Here is a 12202-nt window from a genome sequence, read left to right as displayed (position 1 = left end):
AACATTCACGGCACGTATAAGCACGATAAACTACCTAAATTACTGGGAACGGATGAAGTCCCTTGATTTGTACTCCCTGGAACGCGTTCGAGAAAGATATTTGACAATGTACAATTGGAAAATCCTAGAGAGACTAGTCCCAAATCTACACACGAAAATCACTTCCAGCGAAAGCAAAAGACTCGGCAGGCAGTGCAACATCCTCTCAATGAAAAGCAGGGGCGCCACGATTACGCTAAGAGACAACACAATAAGTATCAGGGGCCCAAGACTGTTCAACTGCCTCCCAGCATACATCAGGGGGATTACCAATTGATCCCTGGCTGTCTTCAAGGAGCTGAACAGGCACTTAAAGTCAGTACTTGGCTAGCCGGGCTGTGGGTCGTACGTCGGTCGTACGTACATCTTACTACCTTGTCAGTGGACGCTATAATGTGAACACTATACATTGAACACTACATAGTGAACACTATGCATTGAACACTACACAGTGAACATTATACATTGAACACTACACAGTGAACACTATACATTGAACACTACATAGTGAACACTATACATTGAACACTACATAGTGAACACTATGCATTGAACACTACACAGTGAACATTATACATTGAACACTACACAGTGAACACTACACAGTGAACATTATACATTGAACACTACACAGTGAACACTACACAGTGAACATTATACAGTGAACACTACCCAGTGAACACTACACAGTGAACACTACACAGTGAACACTACACAGTGAACACTACACAGTGAACACTATACATTGAACACTACACAGTGAACACTACACAGTGAACACTACACAGTGAACACTACACAGTGAACACTACACAGTGAACACTATACATTGAACAGTACACAGTGAACACTACATAGTGAACACTACACAGTGAACACGACACAGTGAACACTATACATTGAACACTACACAGTGAACACTATACATTGAACAGTACACAGTGAACACTACATAGTGAACACTACACAGTGAACACGACACAGTGAACACTATACATTGAACACTACACAGTGAACACTATACATTGAACAGTACACAGTGAACACTACATAGTGAACACTACACAGTGAACACTACACAGTGAACACGACACAGTGAACACTATACATTGAACACTACACAGTGAACACTACACAGTGAACACTACACAGTGAACAGTACACAGTGAACACTACACAGTGAACAGTACACAGTGAACACTACACAGTGAACAGTACACAGTGAACAGTACACAGTGAACAGTACACAGTGAACAGTACACAATGAACACTACACAGTGAACAGTACACAGTGAACACTACACAGTGAACAGTACACAGTGAACAGTACACAGTGAACAGTACACAGTGAACAGTACACAGTGAACAGTACACAGTGAACACTACACAGTGAACACTGCACAGTGAACACTACACAGTGAACAGTACACAGTGAACACTTGACCATACTTGTCTGGAGGTATTTGTACCGTCTGCTGAGCCTTCTTGCTCTCATAGTGAGTACAGTGATTTATGTGTATGGTTTTGGGACCAATGCCGCTAGCGTTTTCCAGGTATATTTCTCACCTGCGTTCCAAGGAATACAGGTCAAGGAACTTCAAACGTTTCCAGTCAGGTGCCTGACTGAACTTCTCTGCACAATCCCTAGGTCTGCAAATTCGCCAGACTTGAAAGAGGCTGTTATTGTACGGCAGTCGAGGGAGATCAAGTGATGAATACTGGACATCACTGACTTGATTTCTCTGGTTTTGAAAGATCTCGTTATCCATTTCATAATTTTCCTCAAGGCTTTGATAACGAGTCTCAGAGTGGTTGGAAAGTGAGATGACTTGGACGAGGCAGTGGTGGCGATGGAGAAACTCAATACATAGGTTTAAGAATAGGCATGATAAAGCGAAGAAGCTAGAAATCAGTAATGTCGATCAAACTGATATAAGAGGCAGGAGTAAGAGCTGAATCTCTGTCCTCCCAGCAAACATAAATCACTGAGTACTCACTTATGGACACATAAACACACGGATCGCTGAGTGCTCACTGGAGGACACGTCAACACACGGATCACTGAACACTCACTGGAGGACACATCACACGGATCACTCAGTACTCACTGGAGGACACAACACACGGTTCACTCAGTACTCACTGGAGGAAACAACATACGGATCACTCAGTACTCACTGGAGGACACAACATACGGATCACTCAGTACTCACTGGAGGACACAACATACGGATCACTCAGTACTCACTGGATGACACAACATACGGATCACTCAGTACTCACTGGAGGACACAACAACATACGGATCACTCAGTACTCACTGGAGGACACAACATACGGATCACTCAGTACTCACTGGAGGACACAACATACGGATCACTCAGTACTCACTGGAGGACACAACAACACACGGACATATAGACACTGTATCACAGACAGGCAGGCGGAGTAAGCAACAGGTGAAGGTAGATGGTGCGGTCACCATGGGTGGAGGTATGAGCAGTGTCACCATGGGTGGAGGTATAAGCAGTGTCACCATGGGTGGAGGTATGAGCAGTGTCACCATGGGTGAAGGTATGAGCAGCGTCACCATGAAGGGAAGTAGAGTGGAGGGTCACCACGGGTGGAGGGAGGTAGAGTGGAGGGTCACCATGGGTGGAGGGAGGTAGAGTGGAGGGTCACCATGGGTGGAGGGAGGTAGAGTGGAGGGTCACCATGGGTGGAGGGAGGTAGAGTGGAGGGTCACCATGGGTGGAGGGAGGTAGAGTGGAGGGTCACCATGGGTGGAGGGAGGTAGAGTGGAGGGTCACCATGGGTGAAGGGAGGGAGAGTGGAGGGTCACCATGGGTGGAGGGAGGTAGAGTGGAGGGTCACCATGGGTAGAGGGAGGGAGAGTGAAGGGTCACCATGGGTGGAGGGAGGTAGAGTGGAGGGTCACCATCGGTGGAGGGAGGTAGAGTGGAGGGTCACCATGGTTGGAGGGAGGTAGAGTGGAGGGTCACCATGGGTGGAGGGAGGTAGAGTGGAGGGTCACCATGGGTGGAGGGAGGTAGAGTGGAGGGTCACCATGGGTGGAGGGAGGTAGAGTGGAGGGTCACCATGGGTGGAGGGAGGTAGAGTGGAAGGTCACCATGGGTGGAGGGAGGTAGAGTGGAGGGTCACCATGGGTGGAGGGAGGTAGAGTGGAAGGTCACCATGGGTGGAGGGAGGTAGAGTGGAGGGTCACCATGGGTGGAGGGAGGTAGAGTGGAGGGTCACCATGGGTGGAGGGAGGTAGAGTGGAGGGTCACCATGGGTGGGGGGAGGTAGAGTGGAAGGTCACCATGGGTGGAGGGAGATAGAGTGGAGGGTCACCATGGGTGGAGGGAGGTAGAGTGGAGAGTCACCATGGGTGGAGGGAGGTAGAGTGGAGGGTCACCATGGGTGGAGGGAGGTAGAGTGGAGGGTCACCATGGTGGAGGGAGGTAGAGTGGAGGGTCACCATGGGTGGAGGGAGGTAGAGTGGAGGGTCACCATGGGAGGAGGGAGGTAGAGTGGAGGGTCACCATGGGTGGAGGGAGGTAGAGTGGAGGGTCACCATGGTGGAGGGTCACCATGGGTGGAGGGAGGTAGAGTGGAGGGTCACCATGGGTGGAGGGAGGTAGAGTGGAGGGTCACCATGGGTGGAGGGAGGTAGAGTGGAGGGTCACCATGGTGGAGGGAGGTAGAGTGGAGGGTCACCATGGGTGGAGGGAGGTAGAGTGGAGGGTCATCATGGGTGGAGGGAGGTAGAGTGGAGGGTCACCATGGGTGGAGGGAGGTAGAGTGGAGGGTCACCATGGGTGGAGGGAGGTAGAGTGGAGGGTCACCATGGGTGGAGGGAGGTAGAGTGGAGGGTCACCATGGGTGGAGGGAGGTAGAGTGGAGGGTCACCATGGGTGGAGGGAGGTAGAGTGGAGGGTCACCATGGTGGAGGGTCACCATGGGTGGAGGGAGGTAGAGTGGAGGGTCACCATGGGTGGAGGGAGGTAGAGTGGAGGGTCACCATGGGTGGAGGGAGGTAGAGTGGAGGGTCACCATGGTGGAGGGTTACCATGGGTGGAGGGAGGTAGAGTGGAGGGTCACCATGGGTGGAGGGAGGTAGAGTGGAGGGTCACCATGGGTGGAGGGAGGTAGAGTGGAGGGTCACCATGGTGGAGGGAGGTAGAGTGGAGGGTCACCATGGGTGGAGGGAGGTAGAGTGGAGGGTCACCATGGGTGGAGGGAGGTAGAGTGGAGGGTCATCATGGGTGGAGGGAGGTAGAGTGCAGGGTCACCATGGGTGGAGGGAGGTAGAGTGCAGGGTCACCATGGGTTGAGGGAGGTAGAGTGGAGGGTCACCATGGGTGGAGGGAGGTAGAGTGGAGGGTCACCATGGGTGGAGGGAGGTAGAGTGGAGGGTCACCATGGGTGGAGGGAGGTAGAGTGGAGGGTCACCATGGGTGGAGGGAGGTAGAGTGGAGGGTCACCATGGGTGGAGGGAGGTAGAGTGGAGGGTCACCATGGGTGGAGGGAGATAGAGTGGAGTGTCATCATGGGTGGAGGGAGGTAGAGTGGAGGGTCACGATGGGTGGAGGGAGGTAGAGTGGAGGGTCATCATGGGTAGAGGGAGGTAGAGTGGAGGGTCACCATGGGTGGAGGGAGGTAGAGTGGAGGGTCACCATGGGTGGAGGGAGGTAGAGTGGAGGGTCACCATGGGTGGAGGGAGGTAGAGTGGAGGGTCACGATGGGTGGAGGGAGGTAGAGTGGAGGGTCATCATGGGTGGAGGGAGGTAGAGTGGAGGGTCACGATGGGTGGAGGGAGGTAGAGTGGAGGGTCATCATGGGTAGAGGGAGGTAGAGTGGAGGGTCATAATTAGCGTAGGACATGAGACACGTGTGCGGCGAAGCGTAAGAAAGTCAACTTAGGCTGGGCGCCTCGGTGGGTACCTGCTTCCCTCCCTCCCTCCCTCCCATCTTCCCTCCCTCTCTCCTTCCCTCCCTCCCTCCCTCCTTCCCTCCCTCCCTCCCTCCCTCCCTCCCTCCCTTCTTCCCTCCTTCCCTCCCTTCTTCCCTCCCTCCCTGTACCAGGGTCGCACCTGCACCATGCCAATAGTGTCACTATATCACCGCGTGTGGTGCCTACCGTGCTGGTATAGTGATGGTGGTGCTGGTCTTAGTGCACATGGTACACGGGCTCATTTCCCCGCACATTGGAGTATAAATACTGATGTTTATTTCCTACCCACTGGGGTACAAATTGCAGTGTTTCCCGCCCACTGGGTACGAATACCTGGGTTCGGAATCCCCCCATTGGGTTACAAATGTGTGTCGGGGGGGGGGGAGGGTGTTGAAGAGGTCGGTACTTGTCTTTCTTTGTGAGGCAAAACGGATTTCGACAACTCACTCGACTTTTATTTGCTGATGTTTGTTTAATTCAAGTCTTGATATGAGATCACATGTCGCCCTGGTTACCTTGCACAAATACCACACTCAGAATAGTATTGCAAAACTTGGGTGAAAAATAACACTGTCTGGACTATATCTTCACAAGGCTGACGGCTGTGTTCAGAATAAATATATACACTTCATTCTCTATGGCTCGGGCCGGTTGTACTCAGATAAAACATATACGCTTCAGTCTCTATGGCTCTGCCCGATTGCATTCGGAATGAATTTAAACACTTTAATTTATGGCTCGAACGGCCTATGATATAAATAAACATATGCGCTTCATTCTTTATGGCTCGGCCCAGCTGAATAAAGAAGCTTAATTTTCTGAGGCTGGCACTGTCTCTAGAGCTTCATCACAAACTGGAGATGCATGAATCCTGTGTTATATAGCATGAAGACACTTGGAGTACTAGCGAACACAGCCGTTATTACCTTCATTTTGCGATGCTTATGGTGACCATAATGGCTGCTGATGTTCTGTCGTGGAACCGCTAAAATTAAAGGTAAAATATATCTGAATTTGATACGTGTTCAGTGTATGGGTGTTTATATGTTACATCAGTAATTTTGCCATATGTCAGCTTGATGTTGAAGATTTGGTGAGAAATTTCTTTTTCGTCTTTGTGAAGAACAGCAGTTTCAGAAAAGCCGAAGGGCATCAAGTTCTTGACGAGGTCAGACGTGAGTGAGAGAGTGTTGCAGAGAGCAGGGAAGGCTACAAGAGGTGTTTCCCACAGTGTTACCTCTGAGGTGACTTGTAATATTACTAACAAGGAAGCAAGTCTCTTCATTACGAACCAGACAACCCACTCGTCACTTTCACTGCTAACCAACGGCCCTTTCAAACTGAAGAAAGACGGCAGTGATCATTTAAAAAAGATTTTTTTTCCTTATCCTTCACTATAGTCTAAGCTAAACTTTAACTGTTTTAGTCAGACATCTGTTAAGAATCGTCCTTCTCCAATGTAATACAAAAAATCCCTGATCCAGTATACGTTATTTTTATACTGTTTTTTTTTCTCTGAACTTATAAGTACGTTTTCAGATCCAGATACATAACATTGGAATCATGGAATCAACTCAACAAATGCACATCTGTCAAGTACTTACCCATTAGAATAGGATCTGGTTTTATAAAGTCTTTTCAGTTTCTCAGTAATTCAGACTCCCGCACCTTAAATCAGACTCCCGCGCCTTAAATCAGACTCCCGCGCCTTAAATCAGACTCCCGCACCTTAAATCAGACTCCCGCACCTTAAATCAGGCTCCTGCACCTTAAATAAGACTCCCGCACCTTAAATCAGACTCCCGCGCCTTAAATCAGACTCCCGCACCTTAAATCAGACTCCCGCACCTTAAATCAGACTCCCGCACCTTAAATCAGACTCCCGCACCTTAAATAAGACTCCCGCACCTTAAATCAGACTCCCGCACCTTAAATCAGACTCCCGCGCCTTAAATCAGACTCCCGCACCTTAAATCAGACTCCCGCACCTTAAATCAGGCTCCTGCACCTTAAATAAGACTCCCGCACCTTAAATCAGACTCCCGCACCTTAAATAAGACTCCCGCACCTTAAATCAGACTCCCGCACCTTAAATCAGACTCCCGCACCTTAAATCAGACTCCCGCACCTTAAATCAGGCTCCTGCACCCTTAATCAAGAACTGTTTATTATTCCACGGCATTCACATTAAATAAAAAAAATTCACATACTAATTTTTATTTTTTTCTTCGTTGAATCTTTTCTTTACCTTGACTCAAATTAAAAGCATTTTGTACATCAGGTTTTTATTTCAAATTGTTCTCAAAGTTTCACAAAGTACAACCTTTGTTTCGTTCTTATTAATTATTATTTAGTCTCCTTTCTAAACGGCATTTAGATGCTGTAAACAGCTTGATTAACGACAATATTTCTCTCCCACAGTGGATTTTATCAAGTCAGTAGAGAATCCATGAGAAAAGATGGGGAACATGAGAGTATCTCGGGGTGAGGGAGCACTGCAGGGTATGCACTAGTCTGTTAGGTTGGTCCTTGGACGTCTGGATAACTTGCAAGTATAGTGTAATCTACAAGCTTAGCTAACATGAGGAACTAAACTGGTTCTGTGGAATAACGTTGCAAGATCTGAAAAGTGTAGATTCTGAACTATTTTTTCTGTCTCTGTATCATTCTTTGATAACTAATTTATCATCTGTCCATTTCTGAGGTGAGTGTCGGTGTACAGTACAATATTTATTGATAAATTAGACACATGTGCAACACTTGGGTATCCTTGTTGAGGAAACATTTCACCATACAATGGCTTCATCAGTCCAATACAAAGAAGAACAATAGTGAAGATCAGAGGGAGTTTGAGGTAATCAGCCCCTCAGCCTGGAGTCGATGTGATCAGTCCATAAATGAAAAGAATACAGCATATGCGCGCGAAAGTTGCTTTTATACTCTAGACAGGTGAAGTGAAGTAGTCGTGGGAAACATCATCTTGGACAAATCCACATGTGGAAGCAGAACATGCCTATAGGTTAGGCAAGTGAAAAAATCCTGAATCAAGATTCTAAGATGTTCAAAGAACCGATAAGATGATAAATTAGACACATGTGCAACACTTAGGTATCTTTATGGGACCGATGGAGCCACTGTGTGGCAGCGTTTCCTCAATAAAGATACCTAGGTGCTGCACATGTGTCTAATTTATCAACTTGTCGGTTCTTTGAGCCGTTTGTTACCGCCATTGTAAAAAATGATATAGACTCCGGTTTTATCTGTATCATGGTGTGGCTCTGTTAAGGTCCTTGATGTTAGGGAAAGTGAGTGTTGGTGTTGCTTCGCGACAGCGTCTTGGTGAGGCTGGTGGAAACACTACAGGTGGGAAAAATTATATAGCTTTTAAATGTTTTTCTGCTTTGGATGAAGTCATAACTTTAAGTGTTGGTTTTTCTGCAGTCATGTACGAGGTATGACGGTAAGTGCAGTTTTAAGATGTTTTTAATAATATCACAGCACGTCTTCACTCCAGTGTAGTTTATCTTTCTTTCAGAAAAAAAGTTGCATTAATTTTATATTCGAAGCTAATGTTGATGTTGCATTCTTTGTACACCATTACCTGTTCGGACATGTTAATGTTACGTGTGTTACTTACTGGCCTTATCTTTGTTAAGTGTTATATATACTGACCTTATCATTGTTAAATGTGATATATACTGACCTTATCATTGTTAAGTGTGATATATACTGGCCTATCATTGTTAAGTGTGATATATACCGGCCTTAATATTGTTACGTGTAATATATACTGGCCTTATTATTGTTAAGGGTGATATATACTGGGCTTATCATTGTTAAGTGTGATATATACCGGCCTTAATATTGTTACGTGTAATATATACTGGCCTTATTATTGTTAAGGGTGATATATACTGGCCTTATCATTGTTAAGTGTGATATATACTGGCCTACCATTGTTAAGTGTGCTATATACCGGCCTTATTATTGTTACCTGTAATATATACTGGCCTTATTATTGTTAAGGGTGATATATACTGGCCTACCATTGTTAAGTGTGATATATACCGGCCTTATTATTGTTACGTGTAATATATACTGGCCTTATTAATGTTAAGGGTGATATATACTGGCCTTATCATTGTTAAGTGTGATATATACTGGCCAACCATTGTTAAGTGTGCTATATACCGGCCTTATTATTGTTACGTGTAATATATACTGGCCTTATTATTGTTAAGGGTGATATATACTGGCCTACTATTGTTAAGTGTGATATATACCGGCCTTATTATTGTTACGTGTAATATATACTGGCCTTATTATTGTTAAGGGTGATATATACTGGCCTTATCATTGTTAAGTGTGATATATACTGGCCTACCATTGTTAAGTGTGCTATATACCGGCCTTATTATTGTTACCTGTAATATATACTGGCCTTATTATTGTTAAGGGTGATATATACTGGCCTACCATTGTTAACTGTGATATATACCGGCCTTATTATTGTTACGTGTAATATATACTGGCCTTATTATTGTTAAGGGTGATATATACTGGCCTTATCATTGTTAAGTGTGATATATACTGGCCTACCATTGTTAAGTGTGCTATATACCGGCCTTATTATTGTTACGTGTAATATATACTGGCCTTATTATTGTTAAGGGTGATATATACTGGCCTTATAATTGTTAAGTGTAATATATACTGGCCTACCATTGTTAAGTGTGATGTATACCGGCCTTATTATTGTTACGTGTAATATATGCTGGCCTTATCATTGTTAAGTGTGATATATACTGGCCTACCATTGTTAAGTGTGCTATATACCGGCCTTATTATTGTTACGTGTAATATATACTGGCCTTATTATTGTTACGTGTAATATATACTGGACTTATTATTGTTACGTGTAATATATACTGGCCTTATTATTGTTACGTGTAATATATACTGGACTTGTTATTGTTACGTGTAATATATACTGGACTTATTATTGTTACGTGTGATGTATACGGAGGCAACATACTGTTGCTTATTGACGAGCAAGCGGTAGTTTGTCTCGGACATAGTCTTCTGGGATGTTTGATTCGTGAGCATCAAACTGGCACCTTACCTGATTCGCTTTAAACCTAAAAAAAGAAACAAGCTGGACGAGTAAGGAAGGAGGCAGTCAGTAGTCGTCAAGAAGGAGATCAACCAGTTAATAAGCGAGGAAGTCAGCGCTGAGGCAAAATAGTGAAATACCTGACAATACAGTGAAACGATATTAAAAATATTTTGTGATGCATTGAAAGAGCACCACACCACGACTGCATTAATATCTAGTGTACGGTGAAATTAAAGTGACTTAAGTGTCCAACACTGATTATTTATGTATATATAAATACTGTGATGATACCAGGTTTGACGCATTATTTAATGAACAGCGTAACGTGTCTGAAAGAGATGTGTTGTAATGTTCCGTGTGTTCTTCACAGTGTTGTAAATATGTCAAGTGTTTTGTTCAGTGTTGTAAATATGTCCACTGTCTTGTTCAGTGTTGTAAATATGTCCACTGTCTTGTTCAGTGTTGTAAATATGTCCACTGTCTTGTTCAGTGTTGTAAATATGACTACTGTCTTGTTCAGTGTTGTAAATATGTCCACTGTCTTGTTCAGTGTTGTAAATATGTCCACTGTCTTGTTCAGTGTTGTAAATATGACTACTGTCTTGTTCAGTGTTGTAAATATGTCCACTGTCTTGTTCAGTGTTGTAAATATGTCCACTGTCTTGTTCAGTGTTGTAAATATGACTACTGTCTTGTTCAGTGTTGTAAATATGTCCACTGTCTTGTTCAGTGTTGTAAATATGGCCACTGTCTTGTTCAGTGTTGTAAATATGTCCACTGTCTTGTTCAGTGTTGTAAATATGTCCACTGTCTTGTTCAGTGTTGTAAATATGTCCACTGTCTTGTTCAGTGTTGTAAATATGACTACTGTCTTGTTCAGTGTTGTAAATATGTCCACTGTCTTGTTCAGTGTTGTAAATATGTCCACTGTCTTGTTCAGTGTTGTAAATATGTCCACTGTCTTGTTCAGTGTTGTAAATATGTCCACTGTCTTGTTCAGTGTTGTAAATATGTCCACTGTCTTGTTCAGTGTTGTAAATATGTCCACTGTCTTGTTCAGTGTTGTAAATATGTCTACTGTCTTGTTCAGTGTTGTAAATATGTCCACTGTCTTGTTCAGTGTTGTAAATATGTCCACTGTCTTGTTCAGTGTTGTAAATATGTCCACTGTCTTGTTCAGTGTTGTAAATATGTCCACTGTCTTGTTCAGTGTTGTAAATATGTCCACTGTCTTGTTCAGTGTTGTAAATATGTCCACTGTCTTGTTCAGTGTTGTAAATATGTCCACTGTCTTGTTCAGTGTTGTAAATATGACTACTGTCTTGTTCAGTGTTGTAAATATGTCCACTGTCTTGTTCAGTGTTGTAAATATGTCCACTGTCTTGTTCAGTGTTGTAAATATGTCCACTGTCTTGTTCAGTGTTGTAAATATGTCCACTGTCTTGTTCAGTGTTGTAAATATGTCCACTGTCTTGTTCAGTGTTGTAAATATGACTACTGTCTTGTTCAGTGTTGTAAATATGTCCACTGTCTTGTTCAGTGTTGTAAATATGGCCACTGTCTTGTTCAGTGTTGTAAATATGTCCACTGTCTTGTTCAGTGTTGTAAATATGTCCACTGTCTTGTTCAGTGTTGTAAATATGTCCACTGTCTTGTTCAGTGTTGTAAATATGACTACTGTCTTGTTCAGTGTTGTAAATATGTCCACTGTCTTGTTCAGTGTTGTAAATATGTCCACTGTCTTGTTCAGTGTTGTAAATATGTCCACTGTCTTGTTCAGTGTTGTAAATATGTCCACTGTCTTGTTCAGTGTTGTAAATATGTCCACTGTCTTGTTCAGTGTTGTAAATATGTCCACTGTCTTGTTCAGTGTTGTAAATATGTCTACTGTCTTGTTCAGTGTTGTAAATATGTCCACTGTCTTGTTCAGTGTTGTAAATATGTCCACTGTCTTGTTCAGTGTTGTAAATATGTCCACTGTCTTGTTCAGTGTTGTAAATATGTCCACTGTCTTGTTCAGTGTTGTAAATATGTCCACTGTCTTGTTCAGTGTTGTAAATATGTCCACTGTCTTGTTCAGTGTTGTAAAT

The sequence above is a fragment of the Cherax quadricarinatus genome, chromosome 14 (genome assembly GCF_038502225.1).
Source record: "Cherax quadricarinatus isolate ZL_2023a chromosome 14, ASM3850222v1, whole genome shotgun sequence".
NCBI lineage: Eukaryota > Metazoa > Arthropoda > Malacostraca > Decapoda > Parastacidae > Cherax > Cherax quadricarinatus.
Note: the sequence above shows the minus strand (reverse complement) of the source record.